Source organism: Monodelphis domestica, chromosome 2, assembly GCF_027887165.1.
Source record: "Monodelphis domestica isolate mMonDom1 chromosome 2, mMonDom1.pri, whole genome shotgun sequence".
In the NCBI taxonomy this organism is placed as follows: domain Eukaryota; kingdom Metazoa; phylum Chordata; class Mammalia; order Didelphimorphia; family Didelphidae; genus Monodelphis; species Monodelphis domestica.
The window spans coordinates 127,284,883-127,307,532 of NC_077228.1; positions in this window are offsets into that span (position 1 = coordinate 127,284,883).

A 22,650-nucleotide genomic window follows, 5' to 3' on the forward strand; every position below is an offset into this window, starting at 1 on the left:
CCAGACCAGTGCCTTTGCCCACCCAGAAGTTCCAGCTGCCACTGGAGGCTTAGCACTCTAGGTAGGGGAGGGGTCCCTGGACCTTCCTTCTTCCTTCCCCTTAAACACAAGTATTCTCGAGTTCAGGCTTTTGGGGACATACCTTTTAAGTTGAGACCAGCAGGAGGGTTCCTTGGCTCTGTCTTGTTGTTAGGTTTGATTTTCAGTCCCCTGGGAGCATTTAGTTTGTAATAGGTAAGGAAGTGTTTTCAGAGGTCTGAACGTTTGCTGCCTCTACACCACCATCTTGACTCCACCCCCTCACAGCATTGATTTTTTAAAGAATTTATCTTTATTTCAAACTAATTCTTGCATTCTTAAATCGAGCAGAACAAACTTAATTTTTCTCCCTTTTAATATTTGAAAATAATGTTCCCTTCTAAGCAGAGGTGTAGTGGTTAGTGATTATCAATTGAATCTCATATATATATATATATATATATATATATATATATATATATATATACATAGATACACTCAAAATTTTTTATCTTAATTTTTGGCATTTTCTCCATTACTTTCTGGACAATCAGCAAAACAACAATTAAGAGATTTGTGGATTTTGCTGATTTCCAGGATATAAATGTTCACAATGAACAGTTAAGATAGCCATCACAAATTGATTGAAATTCATCTCTGCTTCTAAGTTTTACATTTCCCCAGACCAAAAAAAAAAAAACCTGAATTATTTTCACCAATATTTTGAATACATTCTAATGTGTACAGCTTCAAATTTGGTGTTGGAAATATATGAGATCAGATTCTGTCTCAGACACTATTTGTGTGATCTTGGACAAATCACTTCATTTCTGTTTGCTCAGTTTCCTAATAAGCAATAATTTTTAACTCAGGGTTTTAGTGATAATGAAATGAAATCTTTGTTGAGACACTTGCAAACCTTAAAGCATCATCAACACAATTAATATTATTAATTTTGTTCCTAAAATTTCATACTTAGAAATAAGCATGGTATTCCACATTAGTGATCTGATCAAAACAGCTATCATTCCAGATATTTTTAGAAAGATAGTCTAAGACCAGTATAGGTACACAAAGGCTTTTATCCTTATGGCAGAAATATCAGCAAGAGGAACTAGCTTATCCTACATCTGTATTTCCAGTGTTTTCTTAAGGTTTATCAAAGTTACAGGATAATCTGCATTCTGAGTGTAAGTTTCTGAGGGCATCCCAGGAATTGAAATGGTAAATGCCAGCAGTTATGACTGTTCATATCCAGCTTTAGAAAGGCTTGTTTTGAGGTGCTGACAGTATTGAAGGCACCTTGCCTACATACTTGTAGGTGAGGAAAAGATGAATAAAATTCAGGTGCTCTAATTTACCTAAGAATTAGGGATGTGTTTCATTTGGCAAAAATGATAAAAAAGAAAACTGATAAATGTTAGAGGAGCTGCAAAAAAACAGGGCACACTCATGCGGTGTATGTGGAATAGGGAATTGGTCCCACCATTTTGAAAAGCAATTTGGAACTATACTGCCCTCTACCTCCCAATCCTCCAAATCACTTAACCCAACTATATCACTTCTGGGCCTATACTCCAAAGAGATCAAAGAAAAAAGGAAAAAGATTCATCATATACACAATATTTATATTTGCTCTTTTTTTGTATTAGCCACTAACTAAAAACTAAGATATTCCAACCAATTGGGAAGTTGCTAAGAATATTATGATATTGTATTATTGTGCCATAAGAAATTATGAAATCGTTTTAGAGGAAACTGGAAAGACCTATATAAGCAGATAGAGTGACATGAGTAGAACTAGAACACTTTTTACAATGACAAAAACATAAAGGAAAATGACTTTGAAAAACTTTAGAATGCTATTCAATACCATGATAAACTATAATTGCAGAGGATTTTTGTCAGAGGTAACATACTTACAAAGTAGAATTCACATTTTTTTGGACATAGCCAATGAAGAAATTTATTTCATTTGACCACACCTACTCATTATGAGGTTTTTCTTCCTTTAAAAAAAAAACTTACAATCAATAGTGTGTATTGATTCTAAGGCAGAAGAGAGGTAAAGGCTAGATAGTGGGGATTAAGTAATTAGTGTTAGGAAGCATCTGAGGTCACATTTGAACCCAGGACTTCTTGTTTCTATCTCTATCTTGTTGCCCCCTTTTGCTTCCTTTAAAATGAAAAAAAATATTTTATTTTAGTTGGGGTTGGGAGAAGGAAACAAAATAAATGTTTGTTTAAAAAAAACATCTAAAAAGAGAAAGATCTAAGAACTTTCCATTGAAATGGTGAATCTTGAAGCTTGGCAAATGCCAAAGTGCCTCTTTTCTACCATCTGGGAGAGTGTTATGAGCCATAGTACAATAGAGTTGAGAATTTGTTGACTAGTTCCAAGGCAGGTTGGCTCAAATAGTCTAGTTCTGAAAGTGTGCTGATCCTTTCTTGATGAAATGGTAGAATTTATAAAGATAATATCGGCATCATAGCAAAGAAGCAATTAGGGGAATATTTAGAGGCAAAAAAAATTATCAGGAGAGGGTGGACATTTTATGTATAATAGATGTAGGAAGCAGACCTGATAATAGCAGTGAGCAAAAACCAATAGGCAGGACCTAGAAGAAGTTAGGTAGGTAGCAGTGGTTTTCCCAGTTGTGGTATCAGGCATGTGGCACTAAAACCAAAAGCACTTCTTAACCTTGGAATGGGAATTCTCTGGCAATTTATTCCCTTGTTTGCTGCTTTGTGTAGGGCTGAAAATCATCCCACTACATGAATTTTATCTGATACTTATTTTGCTTTGTTTTATAATTATTCACTCTGCTACTTGATTTAAGCTTCCTGTCTGGGATCTTGGTAGAATAGGCACTGGATAGGGATTTAAGCTGTATCTCTTCTCTACTCTGAAGTAATGTGTGATTCCAAAGTTCAGGGAGATACTTATTACATTACCTGATTTTGACTGAAACATCACATTGACTACATTTGTCCTTTTAGTTAACCAGAAATCCCAATGTTTTCTTTTATATAAAGTATCATCTAGCCATATTAAACCTTCTCCCCATTCTGTACATGAGCAGCTGGTTTTTTTTTTAACACAATTTAAGACTTTGCTTTTATTCCTATTAAAAGTTTCATTCTTTTAGTTTCAATCTATTGTTCCATTTTGTCCATTGTTGAGATTTTGTTTTAGTTTTCATTCTATGTGCTTTGGATAGGTGTGTGTCATCCAAAAATTTGATAAGTATGTCATATATGTATTTATCCCAATCATTAGAAATGTTAAGAGGAAGGATCTTTTTGTAATGAGGCATTAGAGTTGTGAAGGATGTCAAAGATTATCTAGTTCAGCTCCTCATTTGGGGTAGATAGGAGGGACAATGGAGAGAGCACCAGACCTGGAGTGAGGAAGACCTAAGTTCAAATTTGTCCTCAAATATAGTATACATGTGATCCTGGGCAAGTCATTTAAATCTGTTTGCCTTAGTTGTCTTATCTATAAAATGAGCTGGAGAAGGAAATGACAAACCATTCTAATATCTTTACCAAGAAAACTCCAAGTGGAGTCATGAAGAATTGAATTGAAACGACTAAACAAAGAACAACTCCCTCATTTGGCCCAGAAAAATTAATGGAAATATTTAAAGTCAAAACACATCATTCTCTGACCTTGGGCATGTCCTGATCCCCTGTTCAGTGATCTTTCCACTAAATTACCCTCTGTCTCTTGTTTCATTGCCTGTACTTCAAATAAAAAAATAATAAGATTTATATATTATTTAAAGTTTGCCAAGCTCTGTATATGCATTTATATTTGAAAAACAAGTAGATAATCCACTTTGTGAATTGTTGTGAAAATGAAGAAAAAATAATTATAAATAATACAGTCACCTGAAGTACTTTTCCATCTCTTTCCAAATTTTGCTATCCAATCTGAATGAGTCATCTCAGAGTATTAAAAGATCAAAAGGGGAAAAAAAAGAGACAGAGAAGGAAAAAAACCTCTGAATAAGTTCTTGGCTTAGACGATTATGAAATAAACTCTCTAAATAATAAAATGCAGGACTGCTCAAGATGATAGTGGCAAGTACAGCTTGATAAAGGAGCAATTACCGTAGTCTTGAAAATGCTTTATCTTGAACTGGCCAAGAGGAGAATTAAGGAGTGGAGAAGAGACTGTATGGTTTGTTCTTCAAAAATATTCTCTGTCATAAAACATTTTGGAAGCTTCCTACTTCCATAAAAAAGATGTTTAGGATTTGAAAAATATATAGAAATGTACATGTACTGGGAAACCTCTTTTTCTCTATTGCTAAAAACAATATGTTATTATTTGTAGTGGTTAAAATTTTTGAGTTTGGCCTTTTGGGCATCCTTCCTTTCATTGTTTTTGGACCATAATTCTATTCTCTGATTCTGCTTCAATTTTGCAACTATTTACTATTGGTCTTTATCCACACATGCAGGTGAAGGGGAAAAGACTGATTTGTCTCTGACAACCCTTATGGAACATATTCATATAAAAGATCATTCTTAGGCATTATTTTCTAGCTGTTCTCTGCAGAATTTGATAATGTTTGTGATTCTGCACCAGGTTATACTTTATTTTTAAAAAATAATTAATTAATTAAGAATATTTTTCCATGGTTACATGATTCATGATCTCCCCACTCCTTTTCTCTTTCCCCCTCCCAAAGCTGACAAGCAGTTCCACTGGGTTATACATGTATCATTGTTCAAAACCTATTTTCATATTATTCATATTTGCAATAGAGTGATCTTTTTTATGCCAAAACCCCAATCATATCCCCATTGAACCACATGATTGATCATATGTTTTTCTTCTGCATTTCTGCTTCCACAATTCTTTCTCTGGATGTGGATAGTGTTCTTTCTCATAAGTTCCTTTGGATTGTCTTGAGTCATTGCATTGCTGCTAGTAGAAAAGTCTGTTACATTTGATTGTGTCACAGTGTATCAGACTGTATACAATGTTCTCCAGGTTCTGCTCCTTTTGTTCTACATTAGTTCCTGGAGGTCTTTCCAGTTGACATGAAATTCCTCCAGTTCTTTATTCCTTTCAGCACAATAGTATTCCATCACCATCAGATGCCACAATTTGTTTAGCCATTCCCCAATAGAGAGATACTCCCCCATTTTCCAGTTTTTTGCCACCACAAAAAGCGCAGCTATAAATATTTTTGCACAAGTCTTTTTCTTTATTATCTTTTTGGGGTATAAACCTAGCAGTACTATGGCTGTTTTAAAAGGCAGGCAGTCTTTTAAAGCCCTTTGCGGATAATTCCAAATTGCCCTCCAGAATGGTTGGATTAATTCACAACTCCATCATTGGTGTATTAGTGTTCCAGTTTTGCCACATGGCCTCCAACATTTATCATTTTCCTTTGCTGCCATATTGACCGATCTGCTAGGTGTAAGGTGGTACCTTAGAGTTATTTTAATTTACATTTCTCTAAAAGTTATACTTTATTACTGGGGTACCTTGACACCCAAGTTTAATTCATTCTTTGGCCAAGTTCGTAACTCAATTTACTCCTGTGTCAAATCGATTTTCCCCATTTAAATTAATGGAAATGCAATTAATCCATTCTGCCCCCCAAAAACACATGAATTTTTTGTTTTATATGCTTTTAAATGTGAAAATGTACTTTTTAGGGGGCAGCTGGGTAGCTCAGTGGATTAAGAGCCGGTCCTAGAGACGGGAGGTCTTAGGTTCAAATCTGGCTTCAGCCACTTCCTAGCTGTGTGACCCTGGGCAAGTCACTTGACCCCCATTGCCTAGCCCTTACCACTCTTCTGCCTTGGAGCCAATACACAGTATTGACTCCAAGATGGAAGGTAAGGGTTTAAAAAAAAAAGAAAATGTACTTTTTAAAATAATAAATAAATATATTTCTAGATAATAAGAAAGAATATAAAGAAATAAATCTGCTTATAAAATGTTATTTACCTTCAAGGTCAGGTGAAGATGTTGGCAGAGGTTTTAATTTCATGTGCTATTGTTTAACATAACTTACTCTCTACACATGCAATACTACATTTAAATGCAAAATTTATCTTATACATTACTTATGGTATGTAACTTTATTGACAAATTTAATTGCTATTTTGTTTTACTATACTTAATTATCATTTTCTTCATTGAATTTTGGCTGTTTTGCCACACTTTCTTCAATTTCACTTAAAGGCCATTTCAACAGAAACTTTTCCATGGAAATTTGTTTCTTCCTCCCTTCCAGAACTATTTGATAATGTGTGAAACAAGTCACACAGCTCCAATGCATGATCTGTTGCAACTTTTTCTGGGTGTGTCTTTTCAATAAACTATTAAATTTTTTACCAAATCCTTAACATTTCCTTAATCTCATTTGTACTGATTACCTCATCCACCTCAGGCTCCTCTGATTGTGACTGCTCCTATCTCAAATTGCACATGACTTAAGTTGCTCAAGTATCAAGTGAGGGAGGCCGGAAAATGGCCAAACTTGAGGGCCTAACAAGCTGACCTGTCAGAACCGTGAATATACCAAATCCTAGCAGGAAGGCCTAATGAGCTGGTCAGCCTTGAGAAACTTGTCAGAACCATAAATATGCCAAACCGCCAGCTGCAGTAGGTACCAGATAAAGGCCAGGAGGACCCCAATAAATATGTCAAACAACAGCCCAGGAAGACCCCAATAATATAGAATTGTCAAAGTTCCAAGAATAGTAGGAAGCAGATAAGAGCCATACATGCAGGCAAAATTCCAAGGATGGTATATAGTAGATAAGGTGCCTACAGAAAAATATAAAAAGCCCAGCCTGTCAGAAGCAACTCGGAACTCTGATGATAGAGGTTCCCACTGATGCGCATATCAGTTCAATAAATGGCCTTTCTCTGCCTGTTTGCATTGTTAGTGGACTTCCATGGTGGTGGGTGAAATCCTGGACCTTAACACAAGGTACAATTGTATAGGGTTCTTAGTTGTTTTCTACATGGTGAACCCCTTTGGCAGTCTGGTGAATCTTATAGCTCATTGTTTGGAGTAATGTTAAATAATTGAAGGAAATGCTAAATTTCAATTAGAAATTAATACAAATGACGATGTAATTTCCCCCCATCTATTCTGATTCCATCTGTATCAACATTTATGGAACACTTCCTATATGCCAGGCACTGTGGTAAGTGCTGGGGATACAATTAGTAAAGAGAAAGACAATCCCTACCTTCAAGAAGTTTATAATCTAAAGGGAAAGGCTAATCCACCCAAAACAAGCAAGACTGGGGAGGCGACACCAGGGATACCTGGTACAGGGGCATCTTGTTCCAAGAAGTTAAACCAGACAAAGCAGTAGATACAATAGAGTGAGCTGAGAGTTCAATTTTTTCCCCTTTATAAAGGAAGGCTTTAGAAGGAGTTTAAAACTTCATTCTTCACCCTTCCAACCAGAGGAGGAAGGATAATAAGGGAGATAGTGTTAGCCAAGGCTTAAGTTATTTGCATGTTGATGAGTTTAAAAAGAGTGAATTTATCTTGGGAAGGGCACCTTATTCAGTGGAGTTGAAACCAGGCAGAGCAGCAAACCCAAATTTATGGGCTCCTTGATATCTATCCATAAACATTTTGGTGGTCCATAGCCCCCTCGTTAAGGATTTCTGCTTTAGTAGATGTTAGAATATGATTATTAGGTGGCTCTGAAGATAGATGGATACTTGAAGACATATGCTTAAAGGTAAGTAAGCAGTATCTGGCAGGGAGCAGTTGCCCAATGGGTAATAAGCCTAATAGAAAAGATTAGTATACTGTCAGTAGCCCTATAATTTTAGAGCTAAAAATTTCAACCAAATGAGTGTTCTTTGGATACATGTGTTCTCTGAAGATGTAGTCTTCTATTCCTATGCCTTCGATGTATGTAGATCTTATAGGTGATTCTTCTACATGTCCATTTTTTGTGGCAATTAGAAGATAAAGGGTTGGACTTGGAATTACATACTGTCTTCTAACATAGGCCTTGCTAAATGATTCAGTATCAGAATCAAAAATTACATTAAAAAAGAAACATTACCATCTGTCTTGATGTTGTCCCCTAATGACCATGGGGCCTTTCCATATGACTTGCATCTGAAACCTTCCGTATATGTTGTCTTCCCAGTTAGAATATAAACTCCTTGAGAGCAGGGAATGTCTTACTTTTCTTTTTCTATTTTCAATGCATAGGAGAGTAACTTGAATATAGTAAGGGATTAATAAATCATTTTCATTCATTCATTCATTTGTTCATTCATTCACCACTTCTTTATATGTAAAATGGAGATAATAATAGTAGCTACTTCACAGGAAAGAGGAGTGAAGTATGAAAACCAAATGAGATAATGTATAAATGCTTTGTAAACCTTAAAATGCTTTGTAAATGCTAGCTATTGTCGTTGGCATTTTTTCTTTTGTAAGTTTGTGTATTTGTGGAAGAATGAGTTTTGGTATATATGAGGCAATTAGGTGGCACTGGCGATAAAGGAATGGCCCTAGAATCAAAAGGGCCTGAGATCAAATCTAGTTTTAAGTATTTGTTAGTTTTATGATGTTGGACAAGCCACTTAACCTCTGACTCCTTATCTGTAAAATAGGAATATTAATGAAGATTTCAAGGGTTTTAGTGAGGATCAAGTGAGATAATATTTGTAAAGCACTTAGCACAATACCTGGCAAGTAGGCATTTACTAATACATCTCTTTTTACTTTTATTACTATGTGATGTATTTTATTAAGTGTCTTTGTTTGAACTAACTCTGGCTGACTAGTAAGAATAATGAATTGGTTTGGGCTTATGAGCTATGATGTAGACAAAATTCTAACCCATTTTGGAATTCTGAAAATCGTATCTTCATTTGTGCTGATCTCTAACTGAAATTTAGCACTTCCTTCAAAGGATAGCTTTTTAGGGGCCCACATCTATAAGGAAATAATTTCTTTAGATAATACTTTCTTCTCTTCTACCTCTGGCATACAGGCTACATTCTCCCAGAAACTCTACTGAATGAGGGACCAGTGTTGACAATCAGAACTTTCAAAAATCTCTTGAATAGAAGAATAATTAATTTAAATGGAGAATAAGTTTAAGTTGGAATACAGCCATAATATTACAATGAGATGCAATATAAAATGTATTTCTACAGAACAATAATTCATGATGGTTTTAGAACAACTTGCAATGCCCATGTTCAGTGATCATGGTTTTCACACATCCTGACATCTGTATTGGAAAAACACAAACACAAATACAACTTGATCACATGATTACACAGCTGATAAAGTACCATTACAGGGTGACAAAGAAGAATGAGGGACTTAGTCTGGTATAGTGAACAGAACACAAATGAAGGCAAGCCATGTGTCTGACCATGCATTGAGAATTGGTCTTTGTTCAGATGTCAAACCCTTGTGGCAATTTGGAAACAATTTGATGACAGGTTGAAAAACTGCACAAATAAATTATGCTTGGTTAGAAGTTAGAGTTTGATGTAGTCATTGCATGAATACCAAAATTGCTGTGCACATGGTCATTACATTTAGGAATCACTGCAGAAGTAGACCTATAATGCTTCTAACATGCACATGCTTGTTGGCACAGAGGGAAAATATATTTGTAGCATAATTGACCAATTATTTACTACTTAAGGTGCCATTAAAGAATTTTTTAGCAAGAATCATTTGGACTATCATTGTGAACCCCCAAGGAATTTGCACATCATTAAATGGGAGCCACTCATCCTCTTTAATGTGTCCTCCAAGGCTTTGCCAGCAGAGTGCAAATGCTAGCAGGTCCTACCAAGTCAGAAATATTTCTAATTCAGACTCAGTGATGATATATATATTTGCTCTCCAATGACTAGGCTGGCTAAATTTGGAGAGGCTCATCACCAGATTAATTGCAGAGCAATGAATTTTCACAATTCTAACACCTCTTATATCCTTTCTGCCATTTTAAAGAGAGTTTATAATCTATATCCAGAGAGGGAGTAACTACATCAATGAAACTCTAAATTCTTGAAGTATTAAAATAAATCTAGATGAGGAGATGGAGGCACAGAGAAGTAACCAAAATGCCTTGACAACAGGGATTATTTTATGCATAATTCTTTGTATCCCAGGGGCTTAGCAAAATTTGGTACAAAATAAATATTTATTGACTAGATATTAAGTCTCATAACCTAAGCCTTAATTGAAAAACCATCATTTGTCTCTGTTTAGCATACTGCCTCACCATTCCTTGATGCCTCTAGGTTCATATGATTCAATGTTTCAAGCTTAGCCATATTGTTTTTCAAAAAAGTTATTCACAGCCTACTTAGGGTTATGATATCTGATAAATGAAACATGGGTCATAGAGTACAGTATCTATTAATGAAGAGAGAGATCACACTTAGATGATTAATACTCTAATGAAGTTACTGACATATTGATGTCAACATCTATTATTGCTTGATTAATTTCACTACATCAAAATTATTATAAAGTAATACTATAAAGAAATCTTCAACATATTATCAGATATTCAAATAACAGTAGTCAATTTCAAAGGCTCTACATGTGCTGACACCAAATATTTTTGGAGTTTCTTCTAAATTCTAGAGTCATGATCTGTGAGTTATTTCTGAACACCACTTTTACTGTTTTATAATTATACCTACTTTTTGACCCAAACAACATTATTTAATTTGTTTAACTCTAGAATTACAGAAGTTCAATAACCATAAGAGTTTTTTTTATCATTTATTTATTAAAGTAATTCATTCAAAGTAATGTATGAATTTATCAAACATTCATTAAATGCTTACCATGTTCCAGGCACTATGAGATAAAATAAAGGTAAAAATAAACCCTGCTTTCAGGGATCTCATAATCTAATGGGGAGACAACATGCAAGCCACTATTTACAAATAAACTCCATACCAGGAAAATTGAAGGTAATCACAGAGGAAAGGCATTAATTAGCATTAAGTAGAATCAGAAAAACTTACTTGAAGGAAGCCAGGGAAACCAAGAGACTAAGATAGAGGGAGAGAATTCTAGGCATGAAGTTGGAAGAAAGATTGTATTAGGTGAAGGACAGTTTGGAAGACAGTGTCACTGGATCATAGAGTGTAGAGAGGAAAGTGTCAGAAAATTAGAAAGGAGACAGATTATGAAAAAAAACTTAGAAAAACAAATAGAAGATTTCATATTTGATCCTAGAAATGATAGAGGCATTGGAATTTATTGAGTGTATGGATGGAGGGGTGATATAGTCAGACCTGTGCTTTAGGAAGATCACTTTGAAAGCTAAGTGAAGGAATAACTAGAAGAGCAAATCTGAGACATGTAGAACAACCACCAAACTAATGCAATGCTGTAAAGTGATGAGGACATGTGGTGGCAATGTTAGAGGACAGAAGGCAATGTATATGAAGTATGTTACAAAGGCAGAATTGAAACATTTTGGCAACCAATCAGATTTAGTGGTGAAAGAAGGTGAAGAGTTGAGGATGACATCTTGGTGGTGAGATTAGGTACCTCTGAGGATAATGATATCTTCAATAATAGGGAAGTTAGGAAAGGGAGGAGAATTTTGGGGGAAAGATGTAGTTTGGTTTTGGTCATACTGAGTTTAATATGTCTATGTGACATCTGGTTTAAGACGTCCAAAAGGCAATTAGAGATGCAAGATTGGAGATCAAGAAAGAGGGTCAGGTTGAATAAATGGCTCTGAGAATCAACTGCATAGGGAATAGACATTATCATTGAATCTATGGGAGCTTTCAAAGGGAAAAAGGACCTTAGTGGTCACCAAGTCTATCTAATATGTGAAAAATAATTCAATTTAAAATTCATCCAAATGGTGATCTAGCCTTTATTTAAACACCTATAAAGAGGAGGAGCTCACACTCTCCCAAGTAGACCATTCCATTTGGAAATAGTTCTCAAAGGGCTATTCAGGATCTAGATATGATTCTGAATAATACTTGACCATTTTTAGAAAGCATATATGTCCCCTCAAAGACATAGATTTTCTATCATGCAGAATTTTCAAAAGATCACGAGGTAGATCTTAGCATGAGGCCTGACACATAGTAAGCATCTAATAAATTCTTGTTGACTTGTTTTGTCTCTAAAAGAGAATTTCTGAAAATGTTCTGGTAGAATTGTTTCAATAAGTCAATAGTTTTTTTCTGAATGCTTGCTTAAATCACAATAACTTGTATATAAGTTCTGGTGTTCTGCTCTAGGCCTGACTCAGGTTGGAATAGAAGTTGAAGTTCAAGAATAGAATAAAATACGATACTCATCAACCATCTAACATTCAGTATCATGAATTATATTTAACAATAGCATGGAAAGAATATTTAACAAATATATAGCATTGATTTAGTTGAGTACAGCTCTGTAGTTTATATACTTGACAATGTAGCATGACCAGTCAGTGGGGATAGGAATAGCCCACTTCTCATGTGACAAGTGGCTTTTATACTTGCAAAACCAGAAAGCAATGTTAACAGTTTGAGTCTTTGTTCTCTAACCCAATAAAACTTTGAAGATGGTTTTATCAACTTATTTTATTTTAAATTTAACTTAGTTGTTTTTGAACCCGCTTCAGTCAAGCAACCATTTATAGGCTCAATCTCACAATCCTATTGTATATCAGCAGTGATCTAAGTTTTGACCTGCCCCATTTCCTATCTGGACAGGTTTCTCTTACCTAAGGTATTCTTGAAGTCTGATCTCAAAACATAGGCTGCCTTAGTCTGCCCATATTTATGGGTTCTTTTACTAATCAGTGCTGTTCTAGTATGGATAAAATCCAGTAACCCCTATATTAAATGTGGAGGAGTTATGAGAAATTAGGGTAAACTGGATATGCTGAGACCAAATAGTAAACTCTCATGGCACCATTCCTGACCCTTTCCCCTCTCTGATAAGCCACAGCCTAAAGATTTTTGCACTTAGATCTCCTCTCTGTAGTAACAGAGATTTAATTATGTTTTTCCTCCCTCTTGCAACTGATACATAGTGGTATCTTTTGTCAAAATCTCCACTTTCCTTGCTTCACAACCTATGCATCCCAAATTTGGACTTATCCATTCTCTCCACTATGAGTGTTAAACTTCAATTGTAATAAAAGCTTGCTGCTTTCAGCATTTGCCTTTTTCGTGAAACCCTTTAAGTTCTAAAGCTATTGCAACAGCTTTGGAAAGCCTTATAACCTTAGATTTACCTTTTCAAGTAACTTAATTTTAAGTAAGATAAAATTTACTTTGTTATACTTTTTTTCCCCTTCAGAATCTCATAGCACTTTTTAAGCAGGTTAGAGGAATTTTAAGGAAGCATAAAACGAGGAGGATTGGCTATTTTGGGTCTCAAGAATCTAGGAAAGAGTTTTTTTGTTGGATGTTTCCAACAAGAGATACCATAATCCTCTTTCAGTTCAAAAGTTCCCCTTCATTCCTTTAGAGATGCTTGTGACAGCTTTAAAAACTAGATTGATTACAAAACCACCTCACCCTTTCAACTTCAGAGAGAAACATTCTTTGCAAAATAGTGATAATGGTTCTTGTTCAACTTACCTCCTAGGGTCATTTTAAGGAATGAAGATTAAATGACATGGTAAATAGATGGATATGGAAGAGTTTCTGCATCACCTGAATTGACTCCAGATATCACTAACCTTTCCCTGGTCTAACATGAATTTCTCTTTCTTGCATTTATCTTACTAGCATAAGAAACATTTCTTGCTTTCTGTAAATATTAACATTTTATTATAAACTAACTTTTTTCTTTAATTGTTTCAAGTGTGTTCCTTAGTTCTTAAATCCTTGTAATCTGAAACAATCTTCTTTCACTGTTAAAATGAAAACAATAGATGAGTGATTGTATTTATGATCCCCTTTATGTAACAAGCACTGGAGGTATAAATGAAAGAATAAGATAAAAGCAAATATCTTGCTTTAGGGTAATGGAGTCCAGGAGAGTGTCTTGCTGTAGGAAGTCACAGGGAAGATATTTGGAGACTTAGGAGTAGAAGCTGTGTTTTCATTGATTGTATTTTAGTTCCTGATTCAAGAAATTTTGTGGCACACCTTGCTTACATTGCAGAGCTATGGAGAAAATCAATTCAATTTAACAAGTATTTATTTAATACCTACTTTTCCCCAATTATTGTACTTGCTGATGGAGATACAAACAGACAAAATAGTCCCTGGCTTCAACAAACATGTTCTAATGTAGAGAAATAACAGGTAAATATATAAATAAGTGTAAAGAATATAGCACACCCTTGAGTATCCTGAAAGACAGTGCTTTATCTCATGCTTCAGGAACAGATGTAACTCTTTACTAGCTAAGAATATGCTGTGAGATATTACAAATCTGCCTTGAGGGACTTGGATGGGAACACACTTTGAGAGAGGATGGAGACAATGGAAAGAAATTTAAAATTAACCTTTATTTTTTCAATCAATAAAACTCTGAGTTGTTTCTCTTCTACTTCCCCTCCCACCCTACTAATCCCAAACTGAGACAGAAAAACCACAAGCAAACAAATCCCCACATTGACTATGGCTAAAAACAAAACAAAACAAAAGATGTTTAATCATGAGTCTTCTGGGATATCTGATGGTCATTATGCTGATTAGCATTCCCAAATTATTCAATTTGGGATTCAATATTCAATTCTTCTTGTTATATAATTTATTCTATAGGTATTGCTCACTTCATTTTGCATCAATCCATACACATCTTCTGAGGTTTCATATGTTATACCTTATTTAGCCTTTCTACAGTTGATGGACACCTCTTCAGGTTCCAATATTTTGTTTTCACAAAAAGAATTATTTTAAATATGTGTGTATACTGGGGGCTAGATCTAATGAAAAATGGTCAAGGAGAGCTTTCTGGTCCAGAGGCAAGAAATTTCAAGTCCAGCACAGAGGGATCATAGTGCTAGAGAAAGAAGGAACCTTAAAGGTCATCCAATGCCTTCATTTTGTAGCTGAGGAAACTCAGGCTCAGTGCCAGAGCTAGTATTCAAGCCCATCAAAATCTCAAGATTCATAAAGTCCAAATTAACAATTAAAAATAACAAGAGAAGGGGAAATATATAAAGATATAGCTAGTGGAATTTCCAGTTTATCCATTTTCTTGGATCCTACTTCCTTTTTAAATGACTCTCCTGTGGAGTATTGAGAACTGAGCCAGCAATTTCTGGCTCAGTTTACCCAAGAGGCCCTCAGAAACTGTTTGTGGTTAATGATTAAGTGAGCCAGTAACCACAGATTCTAGAACAAGGTACGTCCTTCCTACTCTAGATGAATGACATGTCAGAACTAAGTCATATAGTTTATAATATCATATGGTGTATAATACAAATCTTTAAAGAATCTTAAAAAATTAAAATTAGTTTTGTGTGATTGACTTCAGATATGGAAGTTTCTTTGGAAACAAAAACCTCAAGTAAGCTTTAGGGACTAAAGCTTTCAATACTATTTCATGACACATGATACTGTCTTAAACCATAAAAAGGTAGAGAAAGAAGGGAAGTAAAGAGCAGAGAAAGAGGAGCAGAAGAGAGAGAAAGGGAAAAGGAAAGCAATAAATGGATTAGTAGAGGAAGAAGAGATGGGGGAACTGGAGAAGAGAGAGAAAGAAAAGGGGAATGAAGACAAAGGAGAAGGGAAGGAGGGGGAGAGAGAATGGAAATAGGGTGAAGGTGAAGGAAGAGATACAAACAGAAAGAAGAGAAAGGAATAGAGAAAGGGAGTGAGGGAGAGAGAAACAGAGATAGACAGAGAAAAGAAGAAGAAAAAAAGAAGAAAGAGAAGAGAGAAAAGGAGAGGAGAGGACAGGAGAGGAGAGAGAAAGATTATCCATTTTGAATACTGCTTTCTATATTTGGCTCTCAGGCTGCTCTGGAATGCTTCTGGCTAGATATTCATTACATAAATTTGATTTAAAAAATAAGATAGAAGAGAAAACTGCAACCTGAATATGTTTTTCTTCTTATGTGAATGTGGGGAAGGGGGGAGAGGAGGGAGAACATTTACCTCATAATTTCCGCTTTCCCCTTCTCCGTGTAAGCCACATCAGTCTCTCAGTAAAGGTACTTGGGGAAACTTGCTAAAATTTTCCCTCACGCTTGAAATTTACTTACCCTGGGTAACAGGAAATGTGGAGTCTTGTGATGTAGATTGTTATACCAGATGGTAATCTTAGCACATGCTATTTATGTAGATCAGCCATGTGCGTGAGTCATCCATTTGTAGCTGACCTCAGCTGCTATGAAATTGGGTCCTTTACTACTATTATTAATAAATAACAAACAATAATAATGCCGTTTAATTTTAATCTACATTTAAGGAGGCTATTACCTTTGCATAATATCAAGTAGCATGAAATGGTTTTCTTTTTCCAAACCCAGCATTATTAATAGCAGGTAATATATAAAGATAGATCACTGGCTCTTGCTCTACAGCTGTGCCAGGCACCAAACCCAACTACCCAGACTTTTGCTGCTTCTGTTCAATGGCCTGAGTTCTCTATTCCATTTTTTCCATCACTTATCATCTTTGTGACCTTGGGCAAATCACTTACCTGCAACATCAAGGACTAGATGATTAGATGGACTGTGTCAGATGTGTCAAGTATACCATCAAGTCCACATGTGCCCATAGCACTCCTAAGTACTGCTTGAACCAGATTAAAATGTAATTGGGGGAAATTTAACAAAATAAGTAAAATATGATAAAACATAGATAATATTGCAATTTTGCTAAGTCTACTTGTGACCCATAGACATGCTAATATATGGGTTGTATTCAGTTGGTTTTTCATTTCTATCTAATTCTTCATGATCTCAGTGAGTGGTTTGCTATTTTCTGCTCCTCATGTATAAGTTAGTGACTCCTGTTTGATACTGCTGCACTAGATGATGTACAAAGTCCTTTCCATCTACATTTGTGATCCTGTGCTTATGTTTAAATCACCCTTTTACAGGTTCTGTGATTAAGGTTAATGTTCTAGTGGTAGGAAAGTTTGACTTGAACTATCCTTACTCGCTTGCTTGATTAAACATCACCTTCTAAATTAAGCCTCTCCCACTTCCAGAAGAAGAATTGTTGGAGTCATATTTCACATCAGTGTATTTATGGTTTTACTTTGGGGGTATGGTTATGAATGAGTGTGCTCTTACAACAATGTCTAATATGGAAGTGTGCTTTTCATGACAATAAAAAATGAAAAAAATAAATGAAGCCTTTCCAATGACCTGGTGACCCTCCTCAAATCACTATGTATTGTTATTTTTTTTATATAGTTTGCTTTTGACTTTCTCTCTCTTTTTTTTTTGGTCCTAGCAGAATATAAGCTTCTTCAGAACACGGACTATTTTGCTCTTGTCTTTGTAACTCCAGAGCTTAGCAAAATGTCTCATACATTCTTAATGTCTAAAAAATGTTTACTGATTGATTAATCCCCTTTTTGACCAATGATAAGTGTTTGTGCTGACTAGTCCAGTGTTTAGATGTATTTTAAATGTAGCCATTAAATAGTCTCAAGCTATTTCAAGTGGGGACCAAACACATGACCTTGGGCATCTTCAGCATCATGGCCTTAACCAATATTGATCATTCAATCACATACTACATATGACTCTGATCTAAAGTTCACTCAACTGAAAATTCAAGAGTAGGGAGGATATGTTCTTTCACTCTATATCTTGTCATTGAGTCTAATACAGAACTATGCACAGATAGTATAGAATAGTTAACTCTTTGTTTAACAATCCTCTCTAGAACTCTTCAGTGGAAACATTTTTAATGTTTTTCAACTTCTTACACTGTCTTTCTCTGTCTTCCCATGGTTACCTTCTTACTTTTAGTACAAAATTAGATCCCCATTTATAGCCTCTGAAATCAGAGACCAGCTTCCTGGATTCTTCACTCCCCCTCACATTTCACATCACCTGAAATTTGAGTCTTTACTTCCTCTCCATTTCTCCTCCCAACTGTTGTTTACCAGTAAACTTGGTTATGCGTCTTGGAAATATTTCTAGCACAAATATGTTTTGCAAAATTGTTATTGTGTTGTTTTCATCAATATTACTCTAGGTGTTTTTTGAGCTACTAGTCTCTATGGCCAGATGTGACTTTCTCTTTCATCCTTCTCACTCAAAGAAATGGATTCTATTCCACCCCTGACTTTTCTTCCTCCTCTCTAGGCTACTCCTATTTAGAATATGTTTCAGAAGGAATTTTTATGCATTTATCTCTCATACATGCATTTACAATATATTTATTTTACTTAAAAATGATGAGGGTTAGTTTTGCCAAGGTTGTCACTCACATAAGAAATAAAAAAAATAAAAGACATCATTAGAGTGTTAGTTCATTTCAAGTAGGAATTTTTTCATTACTTGCACTTGCACCCACAATGCCTAGCACATAGTAGATGATTAATAATAATAAATATAATAATCATATAAATTATCCACACACTTATGTAATAACATTAATTATTCATATGACAAATTTTATTAGTTATATGACAATAATGACTAATTATTGCATAATAGGTAACTGATAAATATTTGTTGATTGATTAAAGAAAGAACATTTTCTGACTAGTTAGAGTTGAATTAGGTGATTTCCAAAATCTCTTTTAACTTTAGCTCTATGAACCTATGTATTTAGTTAATCTGCTGCTGTAGCTAACTAAAATTTATATAATGCCTTGTGGGTAACAAAACAATTACATACATCCTCTCACTTGAACCACACAACCCTATGAAATAGTTACTTTAATTTTTCCACACATCTATAACTACAATCTGTCTATGCCTTCTTTCTTTCTTTTCTTCTCTATGTCCTTCTACTGATTTTGCAGAAAATGGTCATGATTGTTTTCACCTTGTCCAACTCTAGTTTTTTTTTTTAATTTTCCCTCAACCTCTCCTATTGGTTTTTGAGGTCTTTTTAAGCATTTCTAAAAGCCTTTTTGAGCTTATGGCCATTTGTTGTATTTCTTTGATGTTTTTGAAGTAGGTGCTTTTACTTCAGTGTTCTCTGAGTTTGAGCCTAGGTCCTTTCTGTCCCCATAATAGCTATCAATAGTTGCAGTCTTTCTCCTTTGCTTGCTTATTTTTATTGATTTAAAATTTTAGCATCCACTCCAATAGATTTGATTATTGGCTTACTGTTCTAGTTTCAGGGGTCCTGGTATGCTATCTCAGGTTTCAGTGTGTGTGTGTGTGTGTGTGTGTGTGTGTGTGTGTGTGTGTGTGTGTTTTCCTGGATCCTATTTAGTTATTCCAATTTTCATAGAACAAAGTCTATGATTGATTTCAGGTGCTCCAACCAAAGCCCACAGAGAGTTCACCTACTGAAACTGCAAATAAATAGTCTATCTTCCCCTGTGGCAGTAGGTGCGAACCCATTCTCCTAAGATTAGCCACAGCTGATGGGTCATAGTCCCTCCACAAATACACTCAACAGCATGTGCTCCTTCTTCTCTCTTTCTTTCTTATTATTTCAGTCTGGGATAGAACAGGTGTCTATTCCATGTTCCTCAGACTTCCAAAGTCCCTATTTTGTTAGAAGAAGTGAGGCTTGAGTTCTTGCCCTTAGGGCCTGATGCTTACAGACTCGGTGGTGTCCACTTCTGTAATACCCAGCTGTGGGCCAACAAGGGTACTGATAGCTGAGACTACAATAGGCATAGCTGCATACAGGGCTCTCCTCCTAGAGTTTCCAGTGGTATACTTGGGACTTAGCAAAATCAAGCTCCAGGGCTCAACAAACAAGGCAAGGTTGCTGATTATTGGTTCCACTATTTGCTCTGTTCCTGCCCCATGGGCCTGTGGTGGTGGGACTGAGGCCAGGGAAGTCAGAAACCTTCCTCCCTATTTGTCCCTGCTTATTCAGCTTCACACCTGACTACTGTCTGTTTCTGCAACTTTTAACATTGATTCTGCAGTATTATTTTTTATTGTTTGTGGGGGATATTAGGAGGCTAAAGAAACCCTGCCATCTTCTCACAATCTCTCCTAAATACTCTTCATTTACCTTTTATTTAAAATGGTTTATTTAATATTAGAAGTAATCTCCAAATATTTGGTAGAATTAATTTCTAAATCCATCTTTACCTGATGCTTTTTTTTCTGAATAAGTTCATTCATGGTCTTTTCAATTTCTTTTTCTAAAGTAGGTTTATTTAGAAATTCTATTTTCTCCTCTGAAAAATATAAGCAGTTTATATTTTTGAAAGTATTATTTCATTTCATGCACATTGTTAAATTTATTGGCGTATGATTGAATTAAAGAACTCCTAATAATTGCTTTAATTTTTTCTTAATTGGTGGTATATGCGCCCTTTTCATTTTAATGCTAGTGGTTTTGTTTTCTTATCCCTTTAAAACTCATATTAACCAATAGTTTATCTGTTTTGATGATTTTTTCATAAAACTACCTCCTAGTTTTATTTATTAATTTAATGGTCTTCTTACATTCAATTTTATTGATCTTGTCTTTGATTTTTAGGATTTCCAACTTGGGGTTTAATTGGGGATTTTTAATTTATTTTTTCAATAGTTTTCACAATTCAAAGATCTGTTCTTTCTCTATTTTATTCATATAAGTATTTTGAGATGTAAATTTTCCTCTACTGCTTTTACTGTATTCCATAGGTTTTGGTATATTGTCTCATTATTATTCTCTGTAATGAAATTTATTGTTTCTATGACTCATTCTTTCTTTAGGATTAAATTATTTAGTATATAATTAATTTTTACTTTGTGTTTCTGTGTTTTTTTAATTATATACAATTTTTAATGATTGTGGTCTGAAAAGGCTGCATTTAACATTTCTGCTTTTCTGTATCTAACTACAATATTTTGTAAAGGTACCATGAACTACTGAGAAGAAGATACATTCATTTCTATCCCCATTCAATTTTCTCCAGATATCTATCATATTTATTTATCTAAGGTTCTATTCATCTCTTTGACTCCTTTTATCATTTATTTTTGTTTATATTTATTTATTTCTGGGAGTGGAAAATTAAAGCCCTCCACTACTATTATTTTGTTATTTATTTCTACCTATGATTCATTTAACTTTTCATCTAAAAATTTGGATCCTATAACATTTGGTATATATAGGTTTATTATTAACAAAGCTTCATTATCTGTTTATCTCTTTTGATATAATCTATTTAGCTTTAACTTTTCCAGAGATCATGATTGCCACATATCCTTTCTTTATATCAGCTGAGGCATAGTATATTCTGCTAGAGTCCTTTTTAATTACTCTATATGTGCTGCTTATTTTTAACTGTGTTTCTTATAAGCAACATATCATTGATTTTGGTTTTTGATTCTGTCCTATTTTTTGATATGTACTCCCTTCTAGGAATCCCTTCCTTATCTCATCCCCATTGCTCTTCTTTCTCTAATCCACACTACCTTCTCTTTGTCCATTGGTCCTTTAAGGGCACTCTTATTCCTTCCCTTATCCTTTCCCCTCACCTTCCTGTTTCTCTTTAAGTTCAGAAGACTTTGGTTATTATAGTAGTATATGTTGTTCCCTCTTTAACCCAGATCTGATGAGAATAGGGTTCTGTTGCTACAACCCTTTATCCCTTCCTCCTCTTCCCTGTGACAATTCTTTTATTCATGTTTCTTTCATATGAGATAATATATATTCCATTTTATCTCTCCCTTTCCTATTTTATTATTATTTTTAGTTCATTCTATTATATTCAATTCAACCTCAAGTTTTCTATCTATATATGCTCTTTCAAACTACCCATGTTGTGATATCCTTCTAAGAATTACAGATAACATTTTCTCATGTAAGAAATAAACAATTAAATTTTGTTGAATTTTTTTATAATTGGTCTTTCCTGTTTACTTTTTTATTGTTCTTGTAGGTCAAATTTTCTACTGAGTTCTGGTCTTCCCTCTTCCCTCCAAATAGTTGAAATTCTTCTAGTTTGCTAAATGTACATTATTTCATTATGTAGTTATGATTAGCTTTGTTGAGTATGTTATTTCTGGTTATATACCCAGCTCCTTTGCTCTTCAAAATACTCTGTTCCATGCCCTTCATTCTTTTAATGTTGAAGCTGCTAAACCTTGGGTTATTCTGACCAAAGCTCCACAATATTCTTTTTTCTTCTTGCTTATTGTATTTTCACCTTAACCTGGAAGCTACAGAAATTAGCAATGATATTTCTCTCCTATATTTATTCTTATTGCAATATCTTTCTGTCAGTGACTGATGGTTTCTTTCAAACTCAATTTTAACCTCTAGTTTTAAATTTCCTGGATCATTTTTCTTGATGATTTCTTGGAGTATGGGTCTAAATTCTTTTTTTTTCAAAAACAAAAGTTTCTGGTAGTCTGATGATTCTTATATTTTCTCTCCTCAATCTCAATCTATTTTTGAGATTAGTTGTTCCTATAATAAGATGTTTCATATTCCTTTCTATATTTTCATTCTTTTTATTTTGCTTTGTTATTTCTTGTTGCCTTAGGACATGATTGATTTCCCATTGTCCAATTCAAGTTTAAAATGAGTTATTTTTCTTTTCTGAGTTTTTGGAT